This window comes from Gobio gobio (genome assembly GCF_949357685.1).
Source record: "Gobio gobio genome assembly, chromosome: 19".
Classification (NCBI taxonomy): domain Eukaryota; kingdom Metazoa; phylum Chordata; class Actinopteri; order Cypriniformes; family Gobionidae; genus Gobio; species Gobio gobio.
Window position 1 is genome coordinate 14,635,277 of NC_137112.1, and position 4,837 is coordinate 14,640,113.

Genomic DNA, 4,837 nt, shown 5'->3' on the forward strand with positions numbered 1-4,837 from the left:
CTCTAAAATAGGCCTACAGTTTTGATTTAGATTTTTTGAATTTCATTAGGTTTGATTCAAATGGTAAATACAGACATTTGTGATCTTTGTAAATTATCCAGTGCAGTTTTAGTCTCATGAAATTACAAACATTAGTCTTGCTTCATGTCAGAGAAGCTGATTTAAGGGCACAACACAGATGACCTCAGTGTATGTTGTCTTCCAGTGTACACCACTAAGCTGCTGATTAAAACCCCAAACTGTTGCTTTAGACATAAATGAAGATGCAAAGGCCATAAAAGGATGACATTTCTCTTAACATGCCATTTGAAACCTTTAAAATACAACATGTATGGCAAAAGGTACAAAACATTTAAAATTAACATGATTACATAATGAAGAGTTAGACGTACATTTATTTTAAACAACTAAAGTCAGAAAAAGTGACCTTTAAGTTAAAACATACAGTATGCTTTTATATTTGCATTACCACCTATCTTAAGTGTGAGCATTTGACAGAGGTTTTGTTTTTGTTGATAGATAGACAGACAGACAGACAGACAGACAGACAGACAGACAGACAGACAGACAGACAGACAGACAGACAGACAGACAGACAGACAGACAGACAGACAGATAGATAGATAGATAGATAGATAGATAGATAGATAGATAGATAGATAGATAGATAGATAGATAGATAGATAGATAGATAGATAGATAGATAGATAGATAGATAGATAGATAGATAGATAGATAGATAGATAGATAGATAGATAGATAGATAGAACACTTTTACTTCAAAGTCATGGTTCAGCGAGTTAAATATTGTGGCAGTAGCGACATCTGCTGGTTGAGAGGTGCGTAGCATAGGCCTATGCACATTTCAGTGAAATTTTTAGCTTGAGCTATCTTTCTTTAAAATAAAAGCTTCTTGGTTTGATATTTTGTGATATATATAGTTATTCTGAATATTGTGTCCAAATACTTCTATATTATTTACCATTATTGCAGCAAATACGTTACCGTTTTTCTCAATCGCTTTGGCTCAATTCTCGAATTTCTTATTGATTTAAGCAAATTGCAAATGTTTTGGCACGTGCGCAAAAGAGTTAAGTACAATTGTCTACAATTTGCACAATGACTAAATGCACATGGCTTGATCATCAAAACTGATGGGTTTGATTCTCAGTGAAACTGTCAAACACTTCACAATTTATAATCTTTCATCGTGTGAGCCATCACATGCAAAATTATCCATTCAGTGATTAATCTGTCAGACATGTTATATTCACTGGTGTAGTGCAGGCTATACGGCGTATACCCACTTCTTTATCAGTCGGCATTGAGTATACACACTTTTAAATCCCCTCTGATGCGCATCATTCAGCAAGTTCTGCATTAGCCATGACAGTCCAGCACATCATTTATAATTATATGTATATAACATCGTATTACAAAATTACAATTCAATTACTATTCTTTATCGATTAACTTGCAGTTAGTGAAGGCGGGATAGGCGGAATCAGTTCTCCTTGCCCCTTAATATTCAACACGCACACACAGATGTCCAATGAACCGCAGAACCATATACGTCACTCACAACAGTCTGAGAGCAACAGCACCACGCCACAGTGACGTCACTCACAACAGTCTGAGAGCAACAGCACCACACCACGGTCTCATGCCGGAAGTGGGCGGAGCTGATTTATCTTCGTATACATTGCTCAATGCTCATGGAGCAATCATACATTGGAGCGTTTCAAACCATGTTAATAATGTCAAGTATTTTATTAATACGTTCTAATTGTAGAGAGGTATAGATAGATAGATATACTCACTTTTCATTAATAGTACATAGTTAAATCATAAAAATACACACATTACACATTGAATATATTTCTAACGCAAGTTATATATGTAATGTAAATTAATATATATATATAAAATGTAAGTTTATATATATATATATATATATATATATAAACCCCATTGCAACGTTTTGTTAAGGATTTTTAAAGTAAAAAGTTTCTATTTATATTATGTCTTTAAAGATTATATTAGATCAATTGAACATAAAGCTTAAAACACTAAAAATGAAAACAAAGATTGAGCATTTGAACATTTATTTATATGACAAAATATTTTTTACTCAAGCATTTCAGAATGAACCTTTTTTCATAGTACATAATACACATTACACAATTCTACACTGGAATGCATAATTCAAGCAGATTCAGATTAATCAAATCCTAAAACAACACACAAATTATTTACTTCCCCAAAGGCATCATATACTAGCTGGGGTTTGCTTTAAAAAAATACACAATCAGACCAAAGAGAATATATTGAACTAGGTTCAAAGTTATTGCACAGCAGGTACATGACAAATTAAATCAAATGAAATCTCCATAAATATACAATTAATTCTGAGACTCCTTTAGTCCAAACACTTAAAAAATACTAAAGGCTCTTTGGCAAGTTGTTGGTCAACCATTTCAGCCTGTGAAAGTTGAAGGGCTTTTTCCTGGTCTTCCTCTTTCAATTTCAGAAAGCACGGCTCCTCCACGAAACCTCTGAAAACGTTTGGTAGTTCGCCTGCAGTGCAGAGGTCTTCTGTGATCCGTGGCTCCTTCATGAGAGAAGGGAACAAAAAATGGGATAAAATGTTGGAAGTTTTTTAACAATCTCGTGTGTTGAAGGATGTAGCATGTATAATAGTTTGTAAAAAAGTTTTGAAATTCAATTTTCCTCATGTCTATATTTGTGACAAATCATACCCTGTCACAAATCAAATTAATTAACCATTTTCAGTTCAAAATGTATACAGAAATCAAAGGCAAGCTTTCACACTGTGCTTATCGTCGTTCTAAACACACTTTTAACCCCGGGTAAAGTAACATTTCACACTTTTATATTTACGTGCTTTGGACAGTCACTGAAACACTGCATTCTATATAAATAATAAATTCACCGTTGGAGAGGAAAAACGTCAAATGCTGACAGAAAACGCAACAATTGCAGTGAAGAAGAGACCATTTTAATTATTTATAGTCTGAAATGTCCATTCAGGATAAACTTGTAATACGAGGACATGCAAAGCTTGAGCATTTATGTAAACATATTGTGTGCAGTGTTCGTCCAATCAGTGAAACTGCAAATAAGGACGTTATCCTATGGCTTAGTACAGTACAGTGTGGAACGGCAGTGTATGAATACCCAGGATTAATTGTTCATCTCAGGTAAATGATGATCAGTGTGAAACAAGATAACCCAGGATTCTGTATACCCGGGGTTTACTATTTCAAGTGTGAAAAGCCCTCATGTTTTTCATCCTAATGAAGAGAAGCTCTTATTTTTTAAAAAATGTCTTACTATTAACATGAATATCCCACAGTCAATAGAGCCGACCAACTGTTGTGGAACAGTCTAAAACAATAGAACATTATTAAGTTATTCCTGGAAAAGATGTGACAGATATAACAACACACTATCTGTATAAGTAGCTTATGTCTTTATGAGAGCCTTTTAAAACTAACCTTGTTTTTGATCAGCCTCCATTGTCCTGTGCTGGGGTGAGTCTGCTTGTCAATTTACTGCAACATAATCAAACAGAAATATTATATATAATGTAACCATAAAAATTGTACAAGAGAGACAAGTTTCATTGTTCTCAAGCAAAAATGACCACTTACTGCAAATTCAGAATATAAAAGAAACTTTCAGAACGTCATCCAAATGAACAATATCTATATTTGGCAATTCATATCACATGTTTGGTTGTGTATTTGATTTGATTTTAATAGGACATATTCAGACACATGAAATATTGTTTGTATTTTGTTAGCTTAAGGACATTGTGCTTATATATAAATATATCTACTTGAAACTTTGAAGATGAGATGACATTTTTGACCAAATCATGCAGAAAACCAACTAATTCTAAAGGGATAACAAATAAATACTATTTCTTGCCACTCAAAACATTCATACCTTCATGGACAGCTGCTTTTTGAAGTGAATTTGAAGGTGTGCATTCAACTAGTGCCATCTGGTCAGTTTAAAAACACTGGGCAGTGAAAACTGTTGCAGAATGTCTTGCATTGATGAAAATGAAGTAAAGCTGAGCCTCTCCAAATCGTAATGTGCCTCTATAAATTCGAAAAAAATCCACATAAAACACATTGGTCAGTATCAGAAAAGGTAATTAAATAAAAATACAGCGCCAACAACAAAGTAAAATCACAAACAATAAATATGTAACTTAAAGAAAGACCATATCAACAGATGCGAGAGACATCGTAAAGCTCGTTTAAAAAAAGATTAGAGCCACGTGCTGTATAAAGTGTTAATACAACAACTATGGATCAAATACACAACACAAATAAACTTGATAGATTAAAACCACAACACAAAAACAACTGTTTACCGTATTCTCTTTTTCCGCCATGCCGATTGTTTAGTTTTCGTTAACTCCGCCCACTTCCGGTCCTGCGGTTCAGAGAGCAGAGAATTTCAGCCAATCAGAAGAGCTCTTTTAAACACACCATATTAATTTGCGGATGTGCAAAATTCGTCTGTGACTTCACATTTTTGATACAGGTGTGTGAATGCGTTTTGCACCATATTCACTGCAGCAACTGTAGCAAAAATGTGAGCGTATGAGTTTTTTCATGTGTGATTCGTAGAATAGGATTTGTGCACCTGCAGTGAAGAATGTGTGAAGGTGTAACTGTTGTGTTGTGTTTGTAGGTGAGAAAAAAAATCTACAAGTTTACAACTCCTAAAATATTTTTCTCTGTGACTTCAAATGTATTGATACACATATGTGGATATGATCTATAGATACAAATTCCAC

The 4,837-nt window shown here is 34.0% G+C and overlaps 1 long non-coding RNA gene across 2 annotated transcripts; it reads right to left on the minus strand.

Annotated features, from left to right (window-relative positions):
- Window positions 1-2,090: 2,090 nt before the first annotated feature.
- Window positions 2,091-4,471, minus strand: LOC307142905. 2 transcript variants are annotated; one of them, XR_013818523.1, is made up of 5 exons: window positions 4,409-4,471; window positions 3,973-4,130; window positions 3,519-3,575; window positions 3,355-3,408; window positions 2,091-2,611 (listed from the first exon to the last, which is right to left on the minus strand). It is a non-coding gene; the product is annotated as an uncharacterized lncRNA (long non-coding RNA). The 2 variants fall into 2 exon arrangements; XR_013818522.1 differs by lacking the exon at window positions 3,355-3,408.
- Between the last annotated feature and the right edge of the window lie 366 nt (window positions 4,472-4,837).